General features: G+C 41.3%; 1 protein-coding gene across 4 annotated transcripts in view; it reads left to right on the top strand.

The window, feature by feature from the left end:
- CDYL (chromodomain Y like) overlaps positions 1 to 17,836 on the top strand; it is a 247,916-nt gene that overhangs the window by 149,894 nt on the left and 80,186 nt on the right. The gene's annotated exons all lie outside the window — the stretch shown is intronic.

The following is a 17,836-nucleotide window of genomic DNA, read 5'->3' as shown; positions in this document are numbered from 1 at the left end:
TGGTTCTGGCTATTCCAGATGTAAAATTTTAGAGTCAGCTTTTCAACTTCTATTAAAAAAATAGCTTTGGGGATTTTTTTTTTTTATTGGGATTGTGTTGCATCTCTGTCAGTTTTGGAAAAATTGGCAATAACATTGAGTCTGCCAAATTATAAACATGATATGTGTCTCAGTTTATAGGTATTCTTTAATTTTCTCTCTGCCATGTTTTATCATTTTCAGTATAAACGTTTTAGACATTTTTATGAAATTTATTCCTAATATTTTGCTTTTTGGTTGTATTATAAATGTAGATGTAAATTGTTTTCATTTTCTAATTGTTTACTACTACTATGTAAAAATTCATCTGATTTTTTTAAAAGTTTCTGACATACACTTGATTTTTTTAAGTTTAATCCTGTGACTATTAAATTCACTTATTTTCTAGTAGTTGTTTGTAGATTCCTTTATTTCTAAGTTTTTAAAATCAAGAATAAACAGTGACTTTTCCTTACCCTTTTTTAATTATGAAAAATTTTATTTTATTTTTTTTTTTAAATTTTTTTTTTCAACGTTTATTTATGTTTGGGACAGAGAGAGACAGAGCATGAACGGGGGAGGGGCAGAGAGAGAGGGAGACACAGAATCGGAAACAGGCTCCAGGCTCTGAGCCATCAGCCCAGAGCCTGACGCGGGGCTCGAACTCACGGACCGCGAGATCGTGACCTGGCTGAAGTCGGACGCTTAACCAACTGCGCCACCCAGGCGCCCCGAATTATGAAAAATTTTAAACCTTCAAGTTGATGGGGCATCTGGGTGGCTCAGTCAGTGTCGGACTCTTGATGTCAGGTCATGATCTCACGGTTCGTGAGTTTGAGCCCCACATCAGGCTCTGCGCAGAGCTGATAGTGCAGAACCTGCCTTGGATTCTCTTTCTCTCTCTCTCTGCCACTCCCACTCACGTGCAGTCTCTCTCAAAATAAATAAATAAACATTTTTTAAAAAGTAAACAAATCTCTAAGTTGAAAGAATTTCAGTGAACGTTCATATGCCCAGTACATGTTCTTCAGTGAACATTTAACTTTTTATCCCAGTCTCCATCAATTGCCTCAACTGTTGACACATTTTTATCTACGCACTTCTCCATAAAAAAAACTTCTTTTAACATGCATTTCGTTTACTAGAATTCTTCATTTGTTGATAGCTTTTTTCTTTTGATATAAAAATTTCTAACAACATGATGCGTAGGTCTTAACAAGGATACCAGTTGCTGAGCTTAACAAAGGCATACACCTGTGCGCTCCAGAATTCTTTATTGACCTAGAAAACTGTCACCCTAGAAAGTTCACTGATGCTCTTCCCATTAAGTTCCCTACAATCTTTGGTTTCGTTCTCATTTTTTTGTTTAACAGGGTGTGGCGTTTTTTGGCTTGTTCAAGAATTTCCATTTAAGTGGAATCATACGATGAGTATTCTTTTGAGTAAGATTTTGTCATTGACCATGTTTTTGAGACTCAGCCATGTTCTTGCAGGTATCACTAGTTATTTGCTTTCTGTCCTTAGGTGATATTATATGTACTTACCACATTGTATCCAGTCATTTGTTGGAATTTTGGACTGTCTCTGGTTTGGGGCCATTATGAACAGAGTTGCTATAAATAGCTTTGTACAATCTTTCTTGTAGACCTGTTTTCATTCCTTTTGAATTAGGATTGGAATTGCTGGATCATAGGGTAGGTATTTGTTTAGTTTTATAAAATGCTATCAGACCTTTTACCAAAATGGCTGTACCATTTCAAAATCCTACCAACAACGTGTGAATATCTCACTTGTTCATCTGTGGTGTGTGTTTTCATTTTAGCCATTCTAATGGGTGTGTAGTAGTATCTCGTTGTATTTTTAATTTGTATTTTCCTCAAGAATGATTTTCATCACTTCTTAATGTGCTTAATGTGCTTATTGGCCATTCATACTTTTGGGAATGTGTGTCCAAGTATTTTGCCTACTTTTTAATTCTATTTTGGCCTTGTCATTAGTGAATTCTAGGACTTCTTTTTCTATTTTTACTTATTTTTTGATGTTTTTATGTTTATTTTTGAGACAGAGAAACGAGCTGTGGAGGGGCAGAGAGAGAGAGAGAGGGAGACAGAAACCTAAGTGGGCTCCATACTGATAGCAGAGAGCCCAATGCAGGGCTTGAACTCCCAAGTCATGAGATCATGATCTGAGCTGAAGTCGGACACTTTAGCCGACTGAACCACCCAGGCTCCTATATTCTAGGAATTCTTTATTAGACATAGGGACCAGCCCTTGAATATATCTTTATGGATGTTATCTCCCAATACATGGCTTGTTTTATACATTTTGTCAACATTGTGTTTTGAAGTCTGGTTTATCAGTTTTCTTTCTTTAATGTTAGTGCTTTTTTGTGACCTAAGGAAACTTTGCCCACCCCCTAAGTCGTAAAGTTGGCATCCTATATAGCTTTTATAATTAAGCCTCTAATACATCTTGAATTAATTTCTGTGTATAAAGGTTGTGACAATGGTTGTGATTCACTTTCTTTTACATATGGATAGCCAGTATCCCAGCACAGATTTTTGAAACGACTCAACCAAATGGATTTCTTTGGAAGCCTTTGTCACTAAAAGTAAATGAATGAATGAATCAGATGACAGTTTCAGTCAGAATCTACTTTGGACTCCATTGCTCTCTCTTTTCATTGATCTGTCTGTGGACCCAATATCAGGACCATACTGTTTGAAATCTGTTGCTTTATGGTAGTAGGTCTTGAAGTAAGTCTATACAGCTACCTTTTTTTTTCCCCAAAATTTCTTAAGGTTTCTTTTCAGGTTTGTTGCCTTTCCATGTGAATGTTGCAATCTTCTTGGCAGTTTACACTCAAAAGTTTGCTGGGGTTAATATTGGGATTGTTTGAATATGTAGATAGATGCATTTGAGAAAATTTTTTAACAATATTGTTTTAATTCATGAACATTTTTTCCCATTTTTATTGAGATATAAATGACATACTGCACTGTATAAGTTTAAAGCACACAGCATAATGATGTGACTTACATATTTTGTTAAACGATTGCCACAGTAAGTTTAGTTTAACACCCACCATTTCATATAGACACAAAAAAAGAGAAGAAAACTATTTTCCTTGTGATGAGAACTTTTAGGATCTACTCTCCTAGCAGTGTTAACTATAGTCCTCATGCTCTACATTACTTTACCAGTACTTATAATGGGAAGTTTATTCCTTCCTTCTTCCAGTTCCTGCACCTCCCTCGCCCCCTGTCTTGCCTATCATTTAAGGATGTTTATGTAAAGGACAGCAGTCCTTCCTCCCTCCAGAGGTTGGGGAGCACATTCACGGTCTGTCATAAAAAATTCAGCTTCCGGAGCTCAGTATTCCTCTCCTGTAACATAACCCATTATGTGGCCCTCGTGTGTCATCCGTGGGAACTGGGGCTCAGGGAAGTGTAAAAGAAGACGCTGGTACTCTGTTTCGCTGCTATGAGGAGCACAAGTCCTTTTGTCTATGACTGGAGTCTAGTGCCTTCTGCCACATCCATGAAACTGTCAGGCTCTCCTGTTAGCTTGCAAATAGGATAAAATCACACACTGGTCAGAGTGCTTAATGGTTTCAGTTATGATGACAGGAAGCTGACAATGGTATGCTTTTCTCAAAGGGGAAGATGAAAGCCTCATGGAGTGATTGATGGGATTTGAGGAAAATCCATGCAGATCAGTAGCTTGACATGTTGACCAAATCTTCAACCTGGCAATAAATGGTCGCCTTTCTATTGTGTGCTAATGAGGAGAAACTGGGAGATGACTAGATTGGCTCCTAACTACCTGTTTGTGTTTGAACACCGCTGCCAGACCCTGCTCTGGTGGTTCTGACTCCTCCCTGGGCAGGAGGACGTGCTCACTGGTTTGGTGGGCATGTGGTTCTGGCACTTCTCAAACAGTTAAAAGGATGGAAAGTCACAACCACAATGGGCAGAAAGCAGGCAGATTATTAGGACTTTGGCTGGTTCTCTTGGGAGATGCGGGGTTGGGACTCGTTAAAGCAAAACAGCTGGGCAGCCTTGCTTCTCAGTTTCTCCCAACACTGTGTCACACAACCTCAGGTCCGTTGGGAGATGCCAGTAAAAGACTCAGGGTTTTTGCAGTGGGACCTGGCTGCCATGAGGGAGGTCTGGCCCTCTCAGGGAGATTTCCCAGAGGCAGACAAACACCAGTGGGAAGACATTGGTGACACATTGACTAGTACTCGGACCTTTACTGCCCCAGAGTGGATTTCCAATGCTGATGAAGGTGACCCACCAGAGAATAAGAAACCCTAAAAGTCTGAGATAAATTGATGCCATTAGCCCCACTGCCTGGAAAATTCTCCCCTGGTCTTTCTGTTAAAACCACGTGAGATGTCATGACAGTGGAGCATCGAATACCCATAGTTAAGTCACACGCCATGAAGTTGCTGCTGAGCAAGTCAGGCCTGAATCAGCCAGAATCTGCAAACGCCACGGTCCCAGCTGGAAAACAGTGTGGCTGAGACTGCTGAAATCAGTGATGTCAGTAACGGCCTTGCCACCTGATAAAGGGCTTCGTTACAGTGGACTGAAAACACTGGAAATGTAGTTAAGCCAGGAGCAGCCCCTGTGCCATTTGAATGGAAGGTGAATGTGCTTGTTTACTGGTGCAACACCTCTCCCTCTCTCTCTATGCCCTTGACCCTCTCTCCTCTACTTTGACCCCAGTTGCTTTATGGAAAAATGTTTAGGGGTCTGTCTGTGCCCTCCCTGACTGCAGGCCATACACAGCCATCCCAGCATTCTGGGGGACTTTGGACAGGGGAGGACCTCAAACATTTTTGGTTCTCTTGGGTACAGCCAACTGAAGTCACCATCCTGTTCAGTCTTGCAGGAGTAGATGGTATCTGAGTTCAGCTGATAGGCTTTAGCCAAGCTTTGTGTAGTGGGGAAAGAAGTTAATGTGACCTCGTGAGTGGACCCCATTGGGTCAGTTCCGTGTACTCTTACTATATATCTGGATGTGTAGTAGGAATCCATGTGTTAGCACATGCCTCGAACTTCCCTATCTGTAAGTTTCAAGGAAGATTCTCCCAATCAGAAAGAACTGTGTGTAGATTGTAGTACATCTTTGGGGGTATGTAAGCTCCTCTGTAATTTGCCAGTAGTGGATGACTTAGTGTTTAGAGTGCCCCTGCCCTCTGAAATCACAGCTTTCACTCCCTAGGTGGCATCCTGTTGGTAGGCATGTCAGAAGCCTCAGTCTCGTGAGCCCTGTCTGTAATACCATCACCAGCAGGAGTGGTTGATTTACCCCCAACAAAATTGAGAGGTCTCCTTGCTGTGTAAAGGTTTTTAAGACTGTACACACAGATTCATGGTCCAGAATCCCTTATGCATTCAATAGTAACTTTTATCTCTTTAGCCCCCACATGAAAAAGGAAGTCCAGGACTTTTTTGGGCTTTGGTTGTTGGAGACTATGTGCCTCCCTTGGGCATTATTCTACTTGGCCCTTTATATAGGCCAGCTTGCAAATCAGCATCCTCGGAGGCCAGGTCTAACAGGTTGTGTTGGAAGCTGCCCAGCCGTCTGCAGCTGTCTTGGCTGCAGGTGCACCCCTTTGGAAAAGCAGCTAGCTATTATTAGCTTGTTCTTACCTTACTACCAAGCTCTTGTCGAAATTGAATGCCTGTCCCATGGAGGTCTTGTGACTCCCAGGCCTGATACTCTCATTTTGGAGTGGTGAATTTAGAATCAGCGACTAACCCGACGGGAAGGGCCCAACAGGCCTCAGCTGTTAAATGGAAATGCCGTATTGAAGAACTAGACGCCTGCCCAGTGGTGTGTTAGCTTTATGTGAAAAGTGGGTGGAATCTGTATCCCCACTCCTTTACCCTAAGCAGACCCCCTGGCTCAATGGGACCCTTGATTCAGAGTTGCTGAGATGCCAGGCCTGGTTCACTACTGGTTCAGTTGAGCTGAAAACTGGTGGTGTGTACTAAGGCCCTGCTGCTGTAGATCACCCTCATCACCAGCTGTTCAGATCAGAAAGTGGCTGCTCTGCTCATGAGGCGTAATTCAAGGCAGTGCCCAGGCTCTGCTCAGTACTTTCTTGGTGAACCTCTTGAGATTTGGACTGACTTCTGGGCTGTGGCTTGGCTTCCAGTCTGCCACTTGGGAAACTATGGGCTGTTTTGAGTCACTCATGTAGACAGACCCCCACCCTGGTAAGTGCCTGCTCTCTGATGAGACCAACTGGAATCAAGCTGCTGGTTGAACCTGCACGATCCAGGTGTCATTGTACCAGATGCGACACATATCCGCCATCACAGACTGGACTTACGGTAAAGGCTTTCATGTTTCTGGCGCACACGTGACCACTGCATACCCAACTAATGATCCCTGCCAAAAGTTTACCTAGTTGCCTGACAGAGGGAAGCCCCAGCACATGGGCCTTTGTCCCACCAACCCCCCTGGCAGGCTGATTATATGGGACCTTTGGGCCTTACTCAGAGCCAATGGGTGCCTCCCCACTGTTGACACTTTCAGGTTACGGTGTTGCTATTCTAGTCTGACCAGGTAACTCTGGCCATACCATAGTGACCTCTGAAATAAATCTGTGCATTCGTGTTCTCAGCTTCCCAGGCCATTTGCAGTCTGACAGTGGTGCACCTTTATCACAGATGCTGCTTAGTAACAGACCTACAGTTAAGGTATTCAGTGGGCCTTCCATGCTCCCTGCCTTCCACAGATGGCATATGGCACCATAGAGCATTAGAGTAGCCTCCTCAGAAATCCATGCAAAAAGGTTTCTGACTCTGCCTCCTTCATCTCATCGCCTCCTAGTCTACACATAGTGAAACAGTTTGGTCACTGAACCCAGCTTTCCCTGGGAAGGGATCATTTCCTCTTAGCTGCTTCCTGGGCTGTGAATAGGACAAAAGTTGTGATACATTTTACATACACCTATTTTGAAAATTCTGGACTCTGCCCTGATCATTCCTGGGTATCTTTTTTCCCATAACAGCACCCCTAGACTTCTCTGGGTGACAGCCCAGCCAATGGGGACTTAGGAAATTTGAAATTCATTCTGCTCTAGCCACTGAATGGTCTTGCTGGACTGATAGGAGGAGCCTAAATTATTAGGATAATGACCACTTAGTTTATTCCTCCTGCTTACTGAGTTCCCAGTAGGGCCCACATTGGCCAACATGGAAGACGTAAAGAATCTGTGTAAGCTGCGTAAAAATGCTCTCACTTCTCTTGCACCTGCCCCTTCCTTGCAAAGGTCTAGGTGTGGGTAAGGTATGATTGGCAAACAGGTGAAAATAGCTGTTGTAATGGGAACATGTGGTGGTGGAGAGAAGGCATCATGCCAGCCCCTGAGAAGAGAACGCTTTGCATGTCTGGAGGTACTGGGAAGGGAGGGACATTAATGATCCTTGTTTTTCAGAACCACCCCTGCAGTCTTCCTTAATAATGGAAAAGCCTTGGTGTGGTTCTCCTAAATTTTTGTAAGGGACTTCAGTGTAACTTTTGGATCTGCCATCCCTGCCCAAAACATTCCAATGATGAATTGGTGTATTCCTTGTAACTGTACTAAGTCCCATCAGAAGCAGTGTAGGATGGCTCCAGGTCACCTGTTAACACCTCCACTCTTAATAACCATCACTGCGGTTCCATGGAATCTGCGGTTCCAGATGAATGTCACCTGGCTGGTTCACGAGACTGGATAAAGTTGGAGTGACTGCTCGTAGGCAGTCCCTCCAAAAACAAGGACAAGTCAATTATTTGAACTAAGCTGTATGGCTTAACCAGCTGGAAAGCTAGGTTGTAGGCACTTTCAACCTATGCCCCTATGATAGAAGGGCCACTTGGGAGACCCTTGTCATCGTAAACAGCACTTTCCAGACCAACATGCACACCACTGGGACTGTATTTGTATGAAATCTAGAAGCATGTTTTCATCCCACAACTTGGCGACTTGCACCCTTGAGGGTGGTCCTTGAAGACCTTGAGGTATTTAAGGAAAAGCAACCAGTAGGTTGTAGAGCCCTCTTAAGGCTGTGGAGATGTCCAAAATGAGGCTACTCTTTTTTATAATATTATTATTATTTTAGAGTGAGCACAGGCAGGGGAGAGGGGTGGAGGGGACGGAGAGAATCTTAAGCAGGCTCCATGCTCAGCACAGAGCCCGATACAAGGCTTGATCCCACAACCCTGGGCCAAAATCAAGGATGCTCAACTGACTGAGCCACCTAGGGCCCCCAAGGCTACCATTGGTTACTCAGAGCAGGTTGCTGAAGGGATAATTGGCTTACTCTGTATATACATCCTGCAGACCATTAGCCCTACTATTAGAGCCATAGAAAGGGCAGTAGGAAATTTGTCCCTGACTTTGTTTGAAATGAGCAGTAAAAACGCCTTGGCCCTGGGAGATATTCAAGCCAGCCTCAACTCACTGGCCAGGGTTGTGTATATGCTAGAATTGCTCTGGATTTCCTCCTTGTGGGCTAAGACAGAGCTCATGCAATTACTGTGCATTCTGTTATACCTGTATTAATGCCCCAGAGCAAGAAGAAAAATCAATTCAGAAACTTAAGGAAAAAGCCATCTGGCTTTCTGAGATAGATCCTGATAGTTTATGGGATTTGTTCAGCTAGCTAGGTCCAGGACACTCAAGGCATGGTTAAGGACTGCAGGGTAACTCATTTTGATTCTTAGAGTCCTGTGGAGAATAGCTTTAATTAAATGTTGTATAAGACAAATTGAATGGATTTGGTCCTGGCCTCTAATGGTCAGATTGATCACAGCAGCTGATGGAGTGGTATACTCAGGAAAATTTTCCAGAAGCCACGACACCCTGAATGTACACGGTGATACTGTTGGGGGACAATTCTCTAGGGTGTCTTATATTTCCGTATGTCTTGGGAACAGAGACCGTGCATTTGTTCTGGATGATTAATGTTGGTATAGCAAGCAGTCTTGGAGACAAAGATAGTGTCTCCCTTCATACATTAGGGTAAATTTGCTTATAGCTCGGGATGATCAAGATAGGCCAGGCATTCCAACTGACTATTAGAAAGATTTTGGTTCCCCAAGCTGAGAATTGCTCTCTCCTGTCTTGCAGCCCACTGGATGAGCACTTGTCACCTGGCCCTCTTTATGTTGTCCTGTAGGAATTGGGACTCAGGTAACTGGTGCAAGCAAATGCTGATATTCTGACAATTGCTGCTGCTCTAATAATGTATTTATTTCTTCTCTGATGAATCTTGTGTTATACCAGCATCCATGAAAATGTCAAAAGCTAACTTGGCAGGTTGCAGATAGGTAAAATTTCAGGTAAAAATTCTTCTTGGTTATTGGAGATCTGTTGCAAAAAATTCCTCCAGCTCTTGTTTCTCTGAAATTATCTTAAAATGTCTGCCTTTCTTTAAGCAGCTTTTACGAGTTTAATTCATGTACCAAACAGTTCACCTATTTAAATTGTACAGTGTGGTGGCTTCTTGTTTATACAGTGTTGCATCCATCACCAGAGTCAATTTTAGAAATTTTCATCTCTTCAGAAAGAAATCCATGTCTGTTAGCTATCGCCTGCTTCTATCCCCACCTCCGTGGCTTCTCTGTCCACTGTTGCCCCCACCCCACCCCCCGCCGTCCACTCCTGTCCTAAGCAATCACAATTTGTTTTCTGTCTCTATAAAGTCATCTGCTCTGGACATTTCTTAGGTATGGAATCATATACGGTCTTTTGTGACTGGCTTCTTTGACTTAACATAATGTTTTCAAGGTTCATCCATATTGTAGTATGTGATAAGTACTTTATTTCTTTTTATACCTGAATAATATTCCCTCATATAAACATACATATATATATATATATATATATATATATATATATATACACACACATACATACACACACACACTATTTGGTTTATCCACTAATGAGTTAATGAACTTTTGGGTTATTTATGCTATAAACATTTACATACAAGTTTCCTTGGGGACAAAAGTTGTCTTTCTCTTGGGTAGACACCTAAAAGTGGAATTGATGCGTCGTGTGGTAACTCTGTATTTAACTTTTATAGGATCTGACACATTGTTTTTACAAAATGGCTGCAACGTTTTATATTCCCACATGCAGCATATGAGTTTCATTTCCTCTACATACTTGATAACACTTACCTTTTTTATGTAGCCACCCTTAGTGGGTATGAAGTGGTATCTTATTGTGGTTATGACACGCATTTCCCTGATGGCTAATGGTGTTGAACATCTTTTCATGTGCTTATTGGCCATTTGTATATCTTCTTTGGAGAAATATCTATTCAGGTCCTTTGCCATTGTTAAACAAGCTTATCTTTTTATTCTACTGAGCTATAAGACCTTTTGTATTCTCGATACAAGTCTCTTACCAGGTATAGTTTGCAAAACTTTTCTCCCATTTTGTGGGTTGTCTTTTTACTTACTTGGTGGTGTCCTTTGAAATACACAAGTTTTTCATTTTCATGTCCAGTTTATTCTTTCATTTCTTTTGCCTTTAGTGTCCTCAGAAACCATTGCCTAATCTAGGAGCACAATGATTTACACCAATGTAAATCTACATTTACTTACACCAAGTAAACTCTTATTCTAAGAGTTTAATAATTGTAACTCCTATATAGATCTTTGATTCATTTGAATTAAATTTTTTATATGATGTGAGGTAGGAGTCCAACTTGATCTTTTGCATGTGGATATCTAGTTACCCAGCATTATTTGTTGAAGATCCACAAAGTTCTTTCCCTTCATTGAATAGTCTTGGCATCCTTGTAGGAAACCATTTAATCCTGTATATAAGAGTTCATTTCTGGTTCTTTTCTGTTCCACTGGTCTCGATGTCTGTCTGTATGCAAGTTTCACACTATTTTGATTATTATAAATTTGTAATAAGTTTTGACATCCAGAAATGTGAGTCTAACTTTGTTGTTGTTGTTTAATTTCTTTAATGTCTATTTATTTTTGAAGGAAAGAGACAGAGCATGAGTGGGGGAGGGGCAGAGAGAGAGGGAGACACAGAATCCAAAGCAGGCTCCAGGCTCCAAGCTGTCAGCACAGAGCCCGATGCGGGGCTTCAACTCATGAACCGCGAGATCATGACCTGAGCTGAAGTCGGTCACTTAACCAACTGAGCCACCCAGACACCCCCTGTTGTTCTTGTTTTAAGATTGTTGTTCTTCCTTTTGAAGGGCTATTCTAAGTCCCTTGCAATTCCATATAGATTTTAGGATTAGCATGCCAATTTCTGCACAGAAATCAGCTGGAATTTTAGTAGAGGTTGCATTGAATCGTTAGGTCACTTTGGGAAATACAATAATAATACTATTGTTATGTATCCTGATCCATGAACATGCAATTTCTTGCCATTCAGTTAGGTCTTTAATTTCTTTCAACAGTGTTTTCTAGACTGAATATTTCTGTGTAATAGCCTTGGATCTTTTTTGTTAAATTTATTCCTAAGTATTTTTACTTTTTGATGCTATGGTAAATGGACCTGTTTTCTTTTTTTTTTTTTTTATTTTTTTAATTTTTTTTTTTAACGTTTTTTTATTTTTGGGACAGAGAGAGACAGAGCATGAACGGGGGAGGGGCAGAGAGAGAGGGAGACACAGAATCGGAAACAGGCTCCGGGCTCTGAGCCATCAGCCCAGAGCCCGACGCGGGGCTCGAACTCACGGACCGCGAGATCGTGACCTGGCTGAAGTTGGACGCTTAACCGACTGTGCCACCCAGGCGCCCCTGGACCTGTTTTCTTTATCATATTTGGTTTGATCATTGCTGCTATATACAGTGGATTCAAAGTACTGTATACAATTTATATTTGTATATTGATTTTGTATCCTGTGATCTTGCTGAACTCGTTTGTTCTAATAGTTTTTATTGGACTCCTTAACATTATTCCATATAGACCACATCATTTGCAAATAGAGATAATTTTACTTCTTCCTTTTAAGTCTGGGTGCTTTTTTATTTCTTGCCTAATTAGCTAGAACCCTAGTACAGTGTCACATAGAAGTGGCAAGAACAGACCTTCTTGTCTTGTTTTTGATCTTCACGGGGAAGGCACTCAGCCTTCTACTACCACTGTATGTGATGTTAGCTGTGTGGTTTTTGTAGATGCCCTTTATCAGGTGAAGGAAGTTTCTGCTATTTCTGGTTTCTTGAGTGTTTGTTTTGAGGAGGTATTGAATTTTCTCAAGTGCTTTTTCTGCATCTATTGAAGTGAGATGTGATTTTTTTCCTTTTTATTCTGTTGATATGTATTATCAATACATTGATACAATAATACATAATACAATATTTACATTAATTAACTGATTTTCAGATGGTAAATCAACCTTACATTTCTGGAATAAATCCTTCTTTACCATGATCTTTTGTAACATATTACTGGATTCAACTCTCCAATATTTTACTGAGGATTTTTGTGTCTACATTTATAAACCAATATCTCTAGCTTTCTTTTCTCATTATGTCTTGGCTTTGGTATCAAGGTAATACTGGACTCATAGAATGAGTTGTGAAGTGTTCTCTCTTCTGATTATTGGAAGATTGGTCTTGATCTTTTCTTTAAAACTTGGTGGAATTCACCAGAGAAGTCATCTGGTCCTGTGCTTTTCTTTGTGGGGAGTTTTTTTGTTTGTTTTTGTTTTTTATTACAAACTATTATACAAATTCAATCTTTTTATTTGTTATAAATCTATTCAGATTTTTAAAGTCAGTTTCAGGAGTTTTTGTCTTTCCTGGAATTTGCTCATTTCATCCTGTTATCCAAATTGTTGGCATACCATTGTTCGTGATATTATTATTATCTTGATTTCTGTACCTATTGGTAGTTCCTTCTTTCATTCCTGATTTTAGTAATTTGAGCATTCTCTTTTTCTTGATTAGTATAACTTAAGTTTGGTCAGTTTTGTTGATCTTTTCAAGGAAACTTGGGGTTGTTGGGTTTTTTTAATATTGCTTTTCTATTCTTTGTTCCATGAACTTGCACTCCAGTACTTATTTCCTTCCTTTTGCATGCTTCGGGTTTGGTTGGCTCTTTTTCCAGTGTCTAAAGGTGGATGGCTAGCTTATTGATTTGAAATTTTTCTTCTTTTTCAGTGTAGGCATTTACAACTATAAATTTTCCTCTTATCACTGTATGTTGTGTTTTTGTCTTAATTTATCTTGAGGTATTTTCTGATTTCCCTTGTGATTTCTTCATTGTCCCACAGTGGTGAATTTCTCAAATGTTTCTGTTAATTTTCATTTTCACTCCATTTTATTGATGATAATACTTTGTATGTTTTCTTTCCCTTCTAATTTACTGAGGCTCATGGTATGAGCTAGCATATGGTCTATGCTGGGGTATGTTCCATGTGTGCTTGAGAAGAATTATATGCTGTTGTTGGGTAGAGCATTCCCTGGATGTCTGCTAGATGTAGTTTATATATGGTAGTGTTTAGGACTTCTGTTTCCTTGTTGATCTTCTATTTATCCATTATTTAATGTGGGAATTGAAGTCTTTCCAACTCTTATTATTAAATTGTCATTTCTCGTTTCACTCTTGTCAGTTTTAACTTCGTGTATTTTGTTGGCTTTGTTATTAGGTATGCTTGTAACTGTTGTATATTTCTATATGTTAACATATACAACAATACAACTGCATGTGTATTGTCTTATACAATTGCTTTTTAAGTCAGAAGAACGAAGACATTCCTTTTAAACTTTTAGAAGTATATAATTATCTTTACCAGCCCTCTTCAGTTTTTTTGTGTTTGAATTCTGGTTTATCTGCTTACAGCCTGAAGAACTTCCTTAGGTATTTTTTTGTAAAGCAGGTCTGCTAGTGACAAATTTTGTTTTTGTTTATCTGGAAGTATCTTTATTTTGTTTTCATTTTGTGGGGAGGAGGTGGTTTGTAGACTTATTTTTTAGAGCAGTTTTAAGATTCACAGTAAAATTCAGCAGGAAGAGAACAAAGTGTTCCCATCTACTTCCTGCCCCTAGCAGGAATAACCTCCCCCACCATCATGGACATCCTGGAGCACAGTGGCGCATTTGTTACAATTGATGAACCTACAGCAACAATTCATATCACACAAAGTCCATAGTTTACATTAGGGTTCACTCTTGTTATCATACATTCTGTGGGTTTTGACAAATCTGTAATGACATTTTACCCACCATTAAAGTATGATAGAGAATAATTTCCGTGCTCTAAAAGTCTTCTGTGACCTGTTCATCCCTTCTTCCACACTAACCCTGACAAACCCTGATCTTTTTTTTTTTTTTTAATTTTTTTTTTCAACATTTATCCATTTTGGGGACAGAGAGAGACAGAGCATGAACGGGGGAGGGGCAGAGAGAGAGGGAGACACAGAATTGGAAACAGGCTCCAGGCTCTGAGCCATCAGCCCAGAGCCCGACGCGGGGCTCGAACTCATGGACCGCAAGATCGTGACCTGGCTGAAGTCGGCCGCTTAACCGACTGCGCCACCCAGGCGCCCCAACCCTGATCTTTTTATAATCTGTGTAGTTTTACCTTTTCCAGAATGTGGTATGTTGGAATCACACAGTATGTACCCTTTTCTGTTTTCATTTTTGAAAGATAGTGTTGCTGGATATAGGTTTCTTAGTTGACCTTGTTTTCTTTTAGTACCTTGAATGTTTTCCCACTGCCTTTTGCCTCCATTATTTCTGATAAGTTAATCTTGTTATAATTCCCTTGTAACTGAGGAGTTATTTTCCTCTTGCTGCTTCCAGATTTTCTCTTTGCTTGACTTGGGTATTTTGAGCATGCTGTGTATTTCTGGATCTCTGCTTTTATCCTCCTTGGAGTTTGTTGAGGTTCCTGGTTGTGTAGGTTAGTGTTTTTCAATAAACTTGGGAAGGTCTCAGCCATTTTTCCAAGTATTTTTCTGCTCCTCTCCTTGTATCCCATTGCACATATATTGGTGTACATATGCGTGTCTCACATTTCTCTGTGGTTCTGTTTTCTTCATTCTATTTTCTCTCTGGTCTTTGTATCGCATAATCTCTATCCATCTTTTTTTCCCACTTGATTGATTCTTCTGCCAATTCAAAGCTGTTGAGCACCCATAATTAAAAAGTTTTTCCTTTTAGTTGTTGTACAGTGCAACTCCAGAATTTCCCTTTGGTTCTTTTTGCAGTTCTGGTTCATTAATGATATTCTTTGATGTAATATTGTCTTCATTTGACTTCCTTAAGCATGGTGCCCTTATTTGAAGTCTTTGTTCACTATACCTGCCATCCCTCCCTCTCATGAGTAGTTCCTGTTGTCTGTTTTCCCCCTATGTATGCCTCACTGGTGCTTTTGTCTTTTCATGTTTTGTAATTTTTTTTTTTTTTTTTGAAAACTGGACATTTTAGGTTATATAATGGCAGCAGTTCTGGATGCTGGTTCCTCTCCTCCCCGCCCCCCGAGACTTCTTGTTGTTGCTATTTGCTTGGTTGCTTTGTGACTTGGCTAGACTGTTTTAGTGAAATCTGTTACCCCTACTCTGAAGTCTTCAATAGGACTCCCCAGCAGGCACAGTCTTGGGCAAGTGCATAGTTATCCTGGGATAACATGGGTTTAGTAGGCCTCTCTGGCCATCTCCTTCCCTGATTCTCCAAGCTGCTACCTTTATTTGGTGTTAGACCTAGCATGATAGACTCCACTGATTACTGGCTGGTCTGTCTATTGTTTTTGTACAGTGCCTGGTGCATTAATTGTTCAGTAGTCTGATCCAATTAAATTTGGCAGGTATGGTGTTTTTATTTTTTTAATTTTTTTTTAACGTTTATTTATTTTTGAGACAGAGAGAGACAGAGCATGAACAGGGGAGGGGCAGAGAGAGAGGGAGACACAGAATCTGAAACAGGCTCCAGGCTCTGAGCTGTCAGCACAGAGCCCGACGCGGGGCTCAAACTCACGGACCGTGGGATCATGACCTGAGCCGAAGTCGGATGCTTAACCGACCAAGCCACCCAGGCGCCCCCGGCAGGTATAGTTTTTGAGGCCAGTCTTTGAGATTTGTTCTTATCCTGGGAGGGCTCTTAGCTGGATTTCTCTGGTGACTAGGGGAGTTATAGTTTAGCTTGTTGCTTTGCATTATCATTTTCAAGAGCATCCTTGGGTTCAAATGTACCCATACTCTGTTTCAAACAAAGTCAATTGTTTTGGGGAACAGCTCTCCTATGGATCACCTCTCCCCTCAGGGCAAAATCTCTGAACCACCTGTCTGGCTGCTGGGTAGAGTGGTAGCCTCTGGTCTTCTCAGCTTGCTTCTCCAAATATAGAGCCTCTCCCCTCAGAGTGACTTGGGGCAAAATTGGTCAAAGTCCCCAGTAGTTTTGCCCTGTTACTCCTGGGGTAGAGCCTCCTTATGAATAGGGGGTAAGGTAGAGGAAATGAGTCCCTGACCTGTCAGTCATACTCAGTCATACTCATCAGGGGTCTTTACCCCTTCTCCTTGGGGAGAGGAGAAATGCTGGTGGCCTGTCTCTCCTAGTGACATGATAAGCCTTGACTGGGAGCTAAGAGGGAGAGAGAGCCTGTATTCTTAGTCTCCCAGAGCTCCCAGTGAGCTCCTGTCACACTGAACTGGAAGATAGATGGGGAAGGAGGTGGGTCATGGCTCACATGTCGTAAACTTTCTCTGTTCTTATTAGTTAGTAGATTTAGTTGAATAAGTGTTCCTCCATTTGCTCCATGGCTTTAGGACAATTTCCAGAGACTTTAGGATTTTGTGATTTTTTTTCTTTCTTTTTTCTTTTTTTATAGTAGTGTTCACGAGCTTTGCTTGTTTGGTTGGAGAGGGTGTTTACAGAGCTCCTTATTTATTCTGCTATCCCAAAAAGGGAACTCTACATTTGCTTTTGAAGCATATTTTTTTAGATCTAGAATTCTAAGTTAACAGGATTTTCCCTTCAGTGCTTTGCCTCCTGGCCCCCATTGTTGTGGTCCTGTCTGTAATGTCTCCTGTCCTCTACTCACTGGCTGGCTGGTGGTGTCCTTATCTTGGTTCATTTAGGTTTGACTATGGTGTTCATTGGTATGGTTTAACCTGAACACTGCTTTCCTTCAAGAATCTGGAGTTTTGATACATGCTAGGCAGAGGATGCCTCTGTGGCCAACCCCCCAAAAAAAAATCCCAGGCAGGAAGTCCTTAATAAGCTTCTCTGGTAGACAGCATTTTGCATGTGCTATGACATCTTGTGGCTGGAGGAACAGAGCTCATCCTGTCAGAATCCCCTGGGAGAGGACCTTGCAGGCTCGTGTTTGGTTTCTCTCAGACTTGCCTGCACACACTTTTCCCTTTGCTCATTGTGCTTAGTGTCCTCCTGCTGAATTAAGCCACAGCCGTGAGAGAGACTGCACGCTGAGTCCTGGGAGTTCTCCCAGTGAATCCCCAAACCCAGCGCCTCCAACACACCAATTGTTGCTCTCCACGAGCCTGGTATGGTAGTCCAGGAGCACGCCTGGGATTTGAGGGGGGTTATAAGGTTGTTTGGGGGGCTCCCCCTTCTGTGGGGCCCTCCTGTCTGTGATCTCTCTGTCAATCCCTGACTCTGCCCTCTGACGTCAAAGCCTGGAAGACTGCACTTTCTGCCTGAGTCCTGCCAGCCGCTTGGGGAGTGCAGAAGCCCTTGGCTTCTCTTGTTTGAAGGGTCCCATCCCCTTAGTTTCTACCAGCTTTTGGTTTCTTTACAGTGTTTTTCAAATATTTATGTTTATATTATTCCTTTATTTCTGGCAGTGGAACTGTCTGCCTGTGTTTTT

The sequence above is a fragment of the Herpailurus yagouaroundi genome, unplaced genomic scaffold, assembly GCF_014898765.1.
Source record: "Herpailurus yagouaroundi ecotype Mexico unplaced genomic scaffold, PumYag 250, whole genome shotgun sequence".
NCBI classification, from domain to species: domain Eukaryota; kingdom Metazoa; phylum Chordata; class Mammalia; order Carnivora; family Felidae; genus Herpailurus; species Herpailurus yagouaroundi.
This window is presented reverse-complemented; position numbering and strand designations above follow the sequence as displayed.